This window comes from Leptonychotes weddellii, chromosome 14 (genome assembly GCF_054177405.1).
Source record: "Leptonychotes weddellii isolate Sample4059 chromosome 14, ASM5417740v2, whole genome shotgun sequence".
In the NCBI taxonomy this organism is placed as follows: domain Eukaryota; kingdom Metazoa; phylum Chordata; class Mammalia; order Carnivora; family Phocidae; genus Leptonychotes; species Leptonychotes weddellii.
Window position 1 is genome coordinate 43,274,147 of NC_138382.1, and position 14,181 is coordinate 43,288,327.

Genomic DNA, 14,181 nt, shown 5'->3' on the forward strand with positions numbered 1-14,181 from the left:
AATACAACTACTTAACAGCAACACTTTCCCTACACCATCTTCAAAAGTACAAATGCTTATCCCATTATAGTTCAGAGGAGTTACTTAAAGAGGAAATGTCCTTAGCTTGCAATTTTTGGCTATTGCATTAACCTGCATCCATACTATCTTGTGTCTGCTTTATGTGTATCTTAAAATAACTCCTCTCTCCTCTTGAGGAAAAATGGACTCAATTATTATTATATACATTCTCCTAAATCCAAGGGAGTACCATTTCAACAACCTGTTCAGTGGACTTAGAAAATAAATAGAAAAGCTATACATTATTCAATACATCTTGGCAACACACGAAAGCCCTTATAGCAAGTGATAAATGATCAGATGTCTTCCTCAAATCTTACCTGATTTACTCTTTTTAAAAATCCAACCTTTGCTGTCTACCATGCAAAGCTCCTGGCCACTGGGTGAAATCCAAACTGGGTAGTTGATCATGGTAATTCCAACATGTCATGGGCAGCAGCATCTCTCAAAGTCCCACAAGCCAATTGCTTGAAGCGAACCTGCAACAAACAAGGTATTTCTTCATTTTAATTGAAAAATAGTGAACCATGTCCTAGGTCCAGCAGGCATCACTACTTAATCAATAAGAAAATCATAAAGGAGTATGTGAGGGGCTATAAATTCCTCTCAAGATGCTGATAAACATTAAAGCCAGAAGACTGAACTTTATGTGCTACAAAGGTGTTTTTGCTGAGTGCATGCTCCTCTTAACAGTATTATTGATCTATTTAAGCTGTCAGTGTAAATAAACATTATTGATATTAAAACTCACACATTTTATGGTGTGTACCCCTTCTCCTTCATGTAGGTGACCACTTGGAGTACCCAGAATATTTTTCTGTCTCTACCCATCATACTCTCAGGGTAACTGAGCAATGTGGTTCAACAGGACCAAACTCATTGGCAGCTAAAGAAAAATCCACATGATGGTTTAGATCAAAGATAGTTTCCTTTGTTAGTTCTCACACTCTGGCCAGTGTCAACATTCCTTGTAAAAAACTTGCATCACGTCTGTAGGCTAGTGTGTGAGAAACGCCTTTGAGGGGCATATATGAGATGCTGCAAATTCAACAGACACCTTTATCTATATGGAGACACAGAGTACAAAACAGTAACCAACATGAACACATTGTAGGCAGAATGTGTGCACAAAGGAAATGCCCACAGCCCAGGAAAGTAATTAGATGAGGAAATTTTAGGACAATCTACCACATACCTAATATTTCACAATCTGTGTCCATATGAAGAAATAAGCTGTTTAAACTTCATAAGCATGTTTGACTTCCATTCAAGGAGAAAAAAAAAAAGCACAATCAACAACTTCTATTTGTACTCATACCTGCCACACAGATGACTCTGTTCAACAGAAACTTAGAAGGATACTAATGAACAGACTAGCTTATTGGGCTTCCCAGAAGTAACTATTAGATTGCTTAGCTACAGTAACCATATTTAGTTATGCACATACAAAACCAGAATTATTACTGTTTTCTAAATAGTGCAACAGAAATGGCTGAGAGGTCATTCTAAGTCTGTAGGGGGGGACTCGTGTGGATGATTATGTGCTGCTGATTCACGGACACACGTGCAAAACCCGATTTTAATAAGCCACAGAATGATAGATCCTCATGCACCTGTGATTAGAGCTTCATGTATTCCCAGACGTCAATGTGGAGACTTCATTAAGAGGCACACGAGTGAGATACCCTCTTGCGCCTTTTCAGCAAAAATGGTAAGAAGGCAAGAGGTTGAAGTCAAGTGCATACCTCCAACTAAAATGCAATGCTTCAAAATCAGTCCTTAAAAGGAGAGGCATGTATGCCTGTGAATGATCATAAGTGATCGTTCTACAGTTCAGAACAGGAATGTCAATGCTATTAGTCACACACATAGATATCCATACACCCAGACCCCGCAGCCCTGCCCCGCCAGCAAACACAGCCAGACACACACACACCCCTCAAGGTCAGAATGGTCTAAATGTGTCGATCCCAGCTCTGGTATTTGCTAACTAAAACCTTGGTCAACTTATGGATGTAAAATGTTTTATTTCATGCCAAAAATCAGTCTATTTCTTTGCTGCTTTATGTATGCTCTAAAAATTATCAGATCAATTCCCTTTTAAAAAAATCTGTTCTCATGAGCATAATCTTTTTTGGTCTCTTGGCAGTCATGCAGGATATTGAAAGAAGTCATACACTGGTGGACCTAATGACAGGGAAGTGTTTATAAACATAATCTCCAAGCTCCCACACTGACTTTGAAATGGAAACATTTTAAAAGCTACCTGCTTTGGAAGCACCTGTCTGTCTGTGCCCTAGTGTGACTTCTCCAACTTGAGTTCTGCAACTTACTACAAAAGAGTAAAAAATAAGTAAATCACTGTAACTACTTGCTTTCGAAAAGGGGCTTTATTTCATTATACCAAAATGATGCTATTGATCCCTTCTTTGAAGGGGTGGGTTGTGTGTATTTTCTTTCTTTCTTTCTTTCTTTTTTAAAGATTTTATTTATTTATTTGAGAGAGAGAGAATGAGAGACAGAGAGCACGAGAGGGAAGAGGGCAGAGGGAGAAGCAGACCCCCCGCCGAGCAGGGAGCCCGATGCGGGACTCGATCCCGGGACTCCAGGATCATGACCTGAGCCGAAGGCAGTCACTTAACCAACTGAGCCACCCACCCACACCCGGTTGTGTGTATTTTCTTCAGTATTGATGGTTTTCCACTGACTATTGATCACTGACTTATCCATTAACTTACTTATTCATTCCACAGCTTTGAATTGAGTACCTCAGTTGTTCCAGGTTTAGTGCCAGATAGAAAATGAAAAGACACACATTCTTCCCTAAAAAAAAATTGCTATCTATTCTATTCTGATTTGTTGGCATATATTTGTAACAAAGAAAGGAAGGCACATTAGACCATATCAAAATAATTGGCCTTATTTTATATCCTAGTCCTAGATGACCGGACCATGGGATTTTATGAAGTTTGTCCGTGAGTATAGCATTATAGGCCAAAGGCAAAGCTGCAATCTAAAATGACTGAGTCATACAGCTGACTCATACAAAGCTTTTACTGGATGTGATGGTTTTGAGTTTTTTTTTTCCCATAAGCCAATTAACTGTCAAAATAGTTCAGAAAAATCCAACCAATTAGCACATTGATGTTTCTGGCATCCAATATGGAGTCAGTGCCCCCAGGTGTGTGTACTGGGCATCACATACAATCCTGTCAATCTACATCACAGTTCACAGATTTGTGTTTTAACAGGTGGGGGTAGGGCCTGTTGTACAACAAGTTACTTCATGCAATTTTTGTATAACCCATTCCATGTGTTTTCTCAAAGAAGATACATAAAATACATAAAATTAAATGCATGTATTTTTCTCAAAAAGAAATCCATGAGGCATTCATGAGAACTACTAATACCATGACTTTGGTTTGAAACTTTATTCTATGACCAATATTCAGAATGAAAAAAAATGCTTAAAATAAATTTTTCACTTCTCTCTCTCTTTAAATATGCTGTTGAATAAGAACATGAAAACAAAAGGTACAGAAAATGCTTTAAATAATACTCCTGGAAATTCAGTAAGTTTTACTAAAATCAATATGGTTTCCAAACAGTTTAATTTTCTTCTATTTTCTCATCTTATGTTTTTTGAGCCTCTGCTTATTACTGGGATGATTTGTCTGAGACCAAGCCTTTTAAAATATAAATATAAATGCTGTTATCTTTTTTTTTTTTTAGAAACTTGTATTCTTTCAAAAATGATCTTTGAATGAGCGCATCGTACTGTATGTAAATTATACCTCAATAATGTTGATTTAAATTTTATCAATGAATTTTTGACAATGTTCAGAGAGGTTCTAGGTAGGGGCATGGTATACAGAACCTGTTGATAAAACACAGCTGTGCATGAATTTAAAACAAAACAGGACCAAAATAAAATTTGAAAATAGTAGAAGAAATTCAAACATTCACAGACCCTATTTTTTTTTTTGCTTCTTGGTCAACTGGCCTTAAGTGCTTTGTAATTGACTTTTGGTCTTCTTTGTCTTTCTTTATGCACACTAACCACTACCCTTTTAGTTTATCTTACGACTTTGAAGAAAGCTTTCCAAAGGATCCCCTCAGCACTTAGGCACTCATTTTATAGGCTATTGATTTGTACTTGTTGATATATTGTTCTTTAAACTTTATCTCAGGGATGTGCTTCATCTTCCCCATGGAGTTGTGCTGCACAGCCCCCTGGGTAGCCAGCAGAACTGGAAGCGCATTTAGCACTTTGTGAATTCAGTGCATTTGTGAAATGACTGCTTGGTGCATTTTGCAAGCTTTGTATCTAGGTTACTCATTTTCCCCACACAAACATCAAGATATAATCATCAAGAATATAGGAATAAGTAGGTTATCAATGATCAAAGTTGTGAGGCTTTCTGCCTCAGAAATTTCAAATAGGTCCCTTTTATAGGTGAGATTGGGAAAGAGAAGGTGCCACCATTTTTAGTTACAAAATGATTGTGTCTAAATTAATTTATTCTTCTTCTTCATTTAGTCAGATGTAGAAGTCACAGATTATTTCCCAGCGGGTGAGGGTTATCAACAAAAATGTATATGCCTGTTGCTGTCTTATGTACAGTTTCTCATTTCTCAAAAACCATGCAAAGTATTATAATCATGTCCACTTTAAGGTGATTAAAATAAGAACCAGAGAGTTTAAGTTATTGTCCAAAGACATAGAGCCTTTGAAAAATGGAGTGGAGATACAGTTCATTGATAGTGCTGTACTGTCAATTCCACATCCTTAGAAATTGAGTTTGAGAGATTTGCTCAATATACGAATGAAAATCTGAGTCTCAGGGAAATGAAGTGACATACCAGAGGTCATTAGGATCACAGTAGGATCTGGATGAGTACATAAACCCATGATGCACCTGTATTTCTAATACACCACTCTCTCACCCAGCTTACTCAGCATGCTGTCTAAACAACATTATAGATTTCCAATTCACTTGGATTTTAAATAACCATGTCTTGAGTAGGTTTTATTTTAGAAAGAAGATACCAAAAGTCAACAAACAAAATAACAGGATTTCTGCGTACTCAATTTTAAATGAGTTAAATTCTCTGAAAGCAACAGATGACAACTTTCTCTCCCTCTTTCAAGCCATTTTTTTCCCAATGAAAAAAATACAGACACAAGGAGAAGACTGTGATGATAGATTGTGACAAAGACTATGATTAGATTAAAATATAAATAGCACATTGGCGTTTTGTGGATAGCACATTTGGTACGTTTAGCTACATTATGAGTAATTAGAAACTTAAAATAATCTTCCAAGATACTCATTTAATATTTTTACTTTGGAAACCTGGCAGGCAGGAAGCCCTTTGGGTAAGAAAAAACAAAATTTAGGGCAATTCTATCAATATCTGAGAATACAGTGCCTAATGCTAACACATGACAATTCTCTTTGTTGCTATCTTTGCTCAAAGATACCTAATTCTGAATTTGATTATGATCTATAAACTCTGACATTCAAGTAATCCATATTCCTGTTTGTATTTTCCTAAAATAAGGGATCGAATTAGTCACATTTCTAAATTTTCTACAGATGACACTTGTCTCTACTTTTTCCTCTCTCCTGTGTTTTCCATTCTTTGTTCCTTTTTTCATCTTTCCTCCTTTTCTTCCTTTCCCCATTATCTTCTTCTCTTCCTTACCTCTTCCCATCCTTCCTTCCACTCTCTCTTCTTTTCCTTCCTTACTGCCTTTGCATTTCAACAAATATTTAAGTATCCATTGCATTCTGTATAATATGCGGGGCTCTGAGCACAAGGCAAGTACAAAGACTTAGTTCCTGCCCGGGTATTACTCATAGTCTGGCAGAGTGGACAAAGAAGAGGGGCAGGGACCCAATCTGCACTGACTTCAGAATATGTCATACCTGAGGAGAAAAAGAGTTCATAATGTGACCCTAGCTTGGCAGGCCTCATCAAATTAAAATTTACAAAGCATATTTCATCATCCCTTGGAAGTTCCCAAATACCTCACTCTGAGTTTTCTCTGGTTTAAAGAGTGATTCTTTAAATTTTCAGGGCTCACAAACAAGTATCTCAGGGTCAGGTGTATCCCTTACATGCGAACTACAACCAGAAGCCAATGAGCTAGTCAACAGTGAACTGAAGGAAGCAAACTTAGCCTAAGGGCATTACAGACAACATTTTAAAAACTATTTTTGTCAGGCAGAACACATTTGTGAACTGGTTTTGGTCCTTGGTCACTGGTTTGAGATCCTGCTTTACAACCATTGGTCACCATCCACTGCTATTTTGGTAAAATCCATGGTAGGTAAAAACTTCTCCCCAAAGTCTTTCTAGAGGGATGGAGAAAAGCCCTCTAAAACCAGCTCATCAAAATCACCAATGAATATGTTTAAGAGTGTGGATTCTGGGGCTCCACCCCAGAATTAATAAATCCCTATTTTTGGAGTAAGATTGGGAATTCTGCAGATGACAATTCCCTAGATTACACTTACACATACCACTGTTTAAGAACCACTCTCCTAGAACAAAACCTATTTTTGACATTTCTCATTACGTTCCCATAACTTTTAATTTATAACTTATTTCTTTTTTAATTTCAAATAAATTAGCCTATTTTAGAAAAGCTATTCTTCCATGAATTGCATAAATTGATACATCTCTTTTAATGATCAATATTTTTCCTTCAACTATTTAAGAACTTATTTTAATGTTCAATATACACATGATCTTCACCATTCTTTTTATTTAATATAGCTTTATTGTTTTCAACACCAAAGAGACTCCCTAAGAATAGAGAGAAACCATTATGAGGAGGAATCAAGTTCTCTTTGGTGTAAGAAGGCACTGTACCTAGAATGGGAAACAAGAAATGAAGGGGGTTTGGTGATCTCATCAACGACTTCCATTTCATGAAGAAAAAACTTATGTCTCTGTACACGACCACCATCAATAACAGGGCCACACACAGCATAAATCTGACAGCAATTACACTTCCTCATGGACACAGTCAGCATACTTGAGATTTGCAGCCCCCTTTAGAGACGTGGTGGTGGTAGAGTTTTTCAGGATTTGGAGAGTTTTCTAGAGAGAAGGATAAGAAAATAACAAGTATTTGACAAGTAACCACTGTGAATTAGTGTGCTGTGGTGAGTGCTCTACACACATGTTCTCATTTCATCTTCACAACAGACCTGGGACACAGACATTATCATTCCCACTTGGCGACTGAGAACTAAAGTCAGAGAGGGTGAGTGGTTGACAGGAGGCCAAAAAGCTTAAAAGGGAGACTGGTTTTTTGGTTGAATAGGCCATGATTTTTTTTGATGTAAATAAATGGTCTGTATGTTGTTTGCCTATCAATTTGCTTTTTTCCAGGAATAAATCCAGGTCAACCATTTCTTCTTTAAATTTTTTTTTTTTGAGAGAGAGAGAGAGGGAGCGTGGGTGCATGTGCAAGAGTACAAGTGGGGGAGGACCAAAGGGAGAGGGAGAGAGGGGATCTCAAGCAGACTCCCCGCCTGAGTGCAGAGCCCAGTGATGCGATGTGACCTTAAGATCACGACCTGAGCCAAAATCAAGAGTTGGACCGTCCAGTTTAACTGACTGAGCCACCCAGGCACCCCTCTCTTTTCTATTTCTAATGCCTGCTCTTCTCTAACTACTACATTCTACTTTATCCCAACATCAGATACCTAGAGATAAAATACAAGAGAGACAGTATAATGTTTTGTTTTGCTTTGTTTTTGTTTTCAGCTGTCCAGAAACCAACACATTCCTCTTCCTATGAGCTTTCTGACTTTTATTAGGAAAGCAGGATGGACCTTGAATTATTGCATTATTATTGCATGTTGCATTATTAACATAAGAATAATCTTAGAGAAAAGAGAAATCCTTTCCCCTCATACCTGGGGGAATGAGGGGGGCTTGGAAGTGACCTAAACTCAACCAATATGCCCTCAACTTGGATGTTTGAGAGAATGACACAAAGATTAAAAAAATCTATGTGTGTGTGTGTGTGTGTGTGTGTGTGTGTGTATTTTAAGGTCAGACTCATACCAGTGGTGACTAAAGCACTAGGTTTTCCTGCAGTGTGACCTTATGTATTTTCCCAGGACCTAGCCACCCAAGCTTTCTTGTTCCTTTCCCTATGCTATGTTGTGAGTTTTGAATCTCCTGCTAAATTCTTTTTCTGCTTAAGAGAGCCAGAGTCATTTTCCAGTACTTTCAACTAAAAATTCTGACTGATACATAAATTTGCTTTTCAGATTGATAGTCTACTAGGACCCACCTAGGAGACTGACTCAAAGTAACATGGAGTATATCAAAGAGAATAGCAAAAAAGAGAGGAAAGCAGGAAAAAGAAAATTTAAATAGAGAAACTGTGGCTGAAGTTATGATGCATGTAGTAAAATTACCAATAAAATGGAAAGTCTATAAAGTAAGTTGCAAATCAGATATTTTAGCAAATGCCTTAATTGTGCTACTTATCAATGTTTTTACGGAGAATATAGAAAATGACTTCCAGATATAATGGGATAGCTAAACAACTGATAAAAGACATTCTCAACTTCTAATGTTTGAGGGCCCCTCTCCTGAGCTCCCCGTGAAACCATACTTCAATTTTTACCAAGGTCAGAATGACTTAACCAAACTTCAAAGCATTGGCTCTACTTCTACAGTGAGCACACACTGTACATCTGCTTAGTTAACAAGTAACTTAAAAGAAACATTTGAAGCTAAAGAGTAAAAATCTCCCAAAGTTCCATTGCACATTCTAAAAGCACAAGGTAAAGTTTGTAATGATCTGGAATGTCCTTTGTCATGATGATTCATAACTCTTTTTTTTTTTTTAAGATTTTATTTATTTATTTGACAGAGAGAGACACAGCTAGAGAGGAACACAAGCAGGGGGAGTGGGAGAGGGAGAAGCAGGCTTCCCGCGGAGCAGGGAGCCCGATGTGGGGCTCGATCCCAGGACCCTGGGATCACGACCTGAGCAGAAGGCAGATGCTTAACGACTGAGCCACCCAGTTGCCCTGATAACTCCTGATGTAACAGAAAACATATATTACTCTGTATTAAACATTCCTTCTCCAGAGCACTCTCTTTTTGTGAAGATTGTGTATCCCAATTCCAATAAAACTCTCTTCCTTTTTTTTTTTTTTTTTTAAGAAATCTAAAAGGTTTCTTCATTTTGGGTGGATACAACTTTACAATATAGACACATTAAATTAGAAGTGATGTGCTTCACACACACACACAGATGCAGCCATGAGAAAGAAGGGTTCTTGTCATTTGCCACACCATGAATGGACCTTGAGGTCCTTATGCTAAGTGATATAAGTAAGACAGAGAAAGATAAACACTATATGATATATTTGGACTCCAAATATGATTATATTTAGACTCTTAAAAAGCCAAACTCATAGTATAGTAGTTACCAGAGACTGGAGGTTAGGAAACATAATGAGATGTCGGTCAAGGGTATAAATTTCCACTTATGAACTTATTCCAGATGAATAAGTTCTGGGGATCTAATACACAACATTGTGATTATGGTTAGTAATGGTATAATGGTTATAATATGGTATAATATACTTGAAAGTTGTTAAGAGAGCAAATCTTCAGTGTTTTCATCACAAAAAAGAAAACGTGACGTGATGGAGGTATTAGCTAGCAATACAGTGGTAATCATTTTGCAATATATATAAGTGTATCAAATCAACACACTATACACCTTAACCGTACACAATGCTACATGTCAGTAGTATATCAATAAATCTGGGGGAAAAAGACTGGTTTAACATTTGGAAAACAATCAATGCAACCCTATTAACCATACTAACAAACTAAAGAGAAATCATATGATCAATCATTTTAGTAGACACAGAATAAGCGTTTGACAAAATCCAACAACTTTTCCTGACCAAAAGGAACTTTGAGCAAACAGGGTATAGGTGGTAATTTCATCAACTAATACAGGACACTACAAAGGACAGATAATATCATACTTAATGGTGAAAGATGCTTTCCCCCTAAGGTCAGGAAAACATAAGGATGTTAATTCCCACAATTGCTATCCAACGTTGTAATGCAAATCCTACCCAGCTCAATAAGGCAATAAATAAACAGCATCCAAATTGAAAAGGAAGAGGTAAACTGTCTTTATATACAGATAATATGATTTTCTACGTGGAAAATCCACTGAAATCGACACAAAAAGTACTAGGACTGATTAATGTGTGTGTTTAACAAAGTTGCACAATACATGAATTACATGCAAACATTAACTGTAATTCCATATTCTAGCAACAAAACATTAGGCATTTGAAATTTACAAAAAACTTCAGTACCATTTACAATAGCATAAAATTACATTAAATACATGGAGATAAATCTAGCACAAAATATTTGCAAGACCTGTACACTGAAAACTACAAAACACTGCGGACAGAAATTAAAAAAGACCTATATAAATGTAGAGATATACTGTGTTTTTGAGTTGGAAAGCTCATTACTGTTAGGATATCAATTTCCCCTCAATTAATCTATCCTTTAATACTATCAGAGCTTCAGTGGGATATTTTTAATAGAAATTACAAACTGATTCTAGGAGCACCTGTGTGGCTCAGTCTGTTAAGCGTCTGCCTTTGGCTAGGTCACAGTCCTGGGATCAAGCCCCATGTTGGACTCCCTACTCAGTGGGGAGTCTGCTTCTCCCTCTGTCTTTTCCCCCTGCTCATGCTCTCTTTCTCTTTCAAATGAATAAATAAGATCTTTTAAAAAATTACAAACTGATTCTAAAATTTGTATGAAAATGCAAAGAGCCTAGAATAACCTCTGCTCCCCCCAAGAAACTTAAAATTAAAAATGAAGTTGAAGGGCAAATTATACCTTATTGCAAGACTATTAAAAAGCAACTATTTATCATGTTATCAAGTGTGATTCAGTATGAAAACAGACAACTAAATAAATAGGACAAAATAGAGTCTAGAAATACACCCACATATAGATGGATAATTGGTTTTCAACAAAGGTACAAAGACAATTCCGTGAAGAAAGGATAGTCTTTTCAACAGTTGGCTCTAGAACAACTAGATATCTGTACGTGTGCGCATGCATGCACACACACACACACACACAAACACAAAGAGAGAAGGAAAATAATTTTAATTCCTACCTCATACTATATAATACAGAAAAATTCATTCAAGGATCATAGTCCTAAAACTAGAAAAAACTAGAAAGCCTCTTGAAGAAAACATAGGAGAAAATCTTTATGTCTTTGGGTTAGGTAAAGATTTCTTAGATATTACACCAAAAACATAATCATAAAAAAAATCAATAAATTAGATTATTCAAAATTCAAAACTTTCTGCTTTGTTAAGAGAATGAAAAAAAAACCTCATAAGCTGGAGGAAATATTTACAAATTATATAAAGAACTTATATCTAGATTATATAAAGAACTCAAAACTCAATCATAAGAAAACAAAAAACTCAACCGAAAAAAAAAAAAAGAAAGAAATGGAAAAAAGATTTGAATTGACATTCACCAAAGAAGTTATATGGATGACAAACCAATACATTAAATGATGCTCAACATCACCAAAATGTCCTTAGGTAAAGTCCTTAGGTAAAGGCAAATAAAAACCACCATGAGATACTACTATACACCTGTTAGATTACCTAAAATTAAAAAGACTGGCCATCCACATCAAGTATTGGCAAGGGTATGGAGAAACCCAAACTCATACAATGCTGATGGGACTATAAATGGTACAATAGTTTTGTTCTTTTCTTTTCTTTTTTTTTTTTTTACAGCTCTGTTGAGGTATCATTGACAGAACTGTAAGATATTTAAAGTATACAGTGTGATGATTTGATATGCATATATATTTTGAAAGGATTTTCCATACTAAGTTAGTTAACACCAGCTACCACCTCACATACTTCTTTGGGGAGGAGGGAGTCAGTGAGAACACTTAAGTTCTACTTTCTTAGCAAATTCCAATTATACAATACAGTGTTATCAACTATAATCGCCATGTTATACATTACATCCTCAGATCTTACTCATCTTATAACTGAAAGTTTATACCCTTTTACCAATCTCTTCCTATTTCCCTCACCCTCCAGCATCTGGCAACTGGTGGAAAGTAGTTTGAAGTTTCTTGAGAATTTTAACATACACCAACTCTATGATCTAGTCATTCAACTTCTAGGTCTTTATTCACAAGAAATGAAACATATGTCCATACAAAGATTTATATACATCTGTTAAGAACAGTTTTTTTTGTATTAGACAACAGCTGGAAACTACTTAGATGTCCATCAATAAGTGAATGAATAAATAGTATTATATCCATATAATGAAATTCTACTCTGTATTAAAAAGGAACTGTCCTTCTTGTTATACATAACACATTAATGATTCACAAAATAATTATGCTACATGAAAGATGCCAGATTCTTCCACCCTAAAAAAAGAGTACAAACTCTACATCCATTTCTATAAATTTCTAGGAAATAAAAATTCAAATTAATTACAGTTACAGGAAGCACTTAAGTGTTTGCCTGGTGATGGGGAGAGGGAGCAGGAAGGAGAAATTAAAAAGACATACAAGAAAACTTTTGAGGGTGATTGATATGTTCATATCTTGACTGTAATGATGGTTTCATGAGTGTAAACATGCATCAAAACAAACAAAAAATGTACACTTTAAATATGCACAGTGTTTATATGTAAATAATACTTCAATAAAACTGATTTAAAAAAACAGGTGGGATATAAGTATAAAGTTATATCTGATGATCTCTTTGAAGTAAATCCTCTATCTGTAGTAACTGACAAAGAAAAACTGTCCCAAATGTGGTTGGGAACACAATTTCCTTGAGCAGAGAAACTCTCATCTTTCTTCTAGGAAGAAATTTACAATCCTGATGAGATGCTGAAGAAATTCCTAATAAACTTGAACAATAGGAAGGCCTCTTCTAAGATTAAGATGCCACTCAATAGCTGTTAATCAGGTATCTAATGCTCTTTAGCTAAATATTCTTTTTTCTTGTATCCAGATAGCCAATGATTACATAATCAATCTTTTTACTTTAAACATATCTTTACCAAGAAAGAATGTTTTTTGGCCAGCTTAGCCATCTCCTCTTGCAGACTTTGAAAGAAAACTGTGACATAGGGCTCTTAACAGATTTGCTAAATTTTTTATTTTTAAATTGTGAATCATGTAAACAAAGATGAGAAGGAGGGAAGGAAGTCAGGGGAGAGAGAAGAGAGGATGGCCCAAGGGAATGGAGAAATGATTAGTGGAAACCGAATGACTGAAATTTTGAGGAGAAAAAAAACACTTTCAAATTTAAAAAATTAAAGTGGATGATTAGGAATGAGATTTTGAGATTAATGGTAAACTTGCAAAGTAGCTGAGTAGGAGGATCACAGAGATAAACTTATTAACATGCACAGTACTGTATACTATTATAATGCTTTATTCTGATTAAGGGACTTGATAGTATTTACAAAATCATTAGGTTGGGTTCAAATAAGTCCCTCTCCCTCTACCAAAAATGTATTTCTGCCTTTACACAAAACAGAGTACAATTACCATTGGTCTGAGAAAACTTTAACAGTTTTATCAGCATGGGTTAATGCAAAATAAACTTGCCAAAGGCTTACTGCAGTTGCTGTTTCCATTTGAAATCATCGCTTACATTACACTCATCCTAAAGGAGATTTCACAATGGAAGAAATCACCTTGTGCCTTTACATTTAATCAGAGCTCTGCTGTGTCAGGAAAAAAGGAAAGCCTGACCTTCTTGCTTTTAATGACCCAGAGGGAGTTATCTATTACCTTAAATGCCATGACAACCCACAAAATATAAAGGATTTAAGGCAGAGACAATATATCACCCCAACTTTTCATACAAACTGATTAATAGTCCAGGTACCAAGCAAAATACCAACAGAGAATAATCCTGACACCTGTTCCAAGGACTGATGAAGAAACTATGCTGAATGAAAGTTTAATCACTGATTTCCTTTGCACAGCCAGTTTCCTAACGAGACCACATAATTACA

The 14,181-nt window shown here is 36.0% G+C and overlaps 1 protein-coding gene across 1 annotated transcript in view; it reads right to left on the minus strand.

The window, feature by feature from the left end:
• Positions 1-527, minus strand: part of LINGO2 (leucine rich repeat and Ig domain containing 2) — a 278,837-nt gene extending 278,310 nt beyond the window's left edge. Inside the window, exon 1 of the mRNA XM_081803057.1 lies at positions 381-527. The gene's annotated coding sequence lies outside the window, so the exon portion shown is untranslated. The remainder of the gene's footprint in view (positions 1-380) is intronic.
• Between the last annotated feature and the right edge of the window lie 13,654 nt (positions 528-14,181).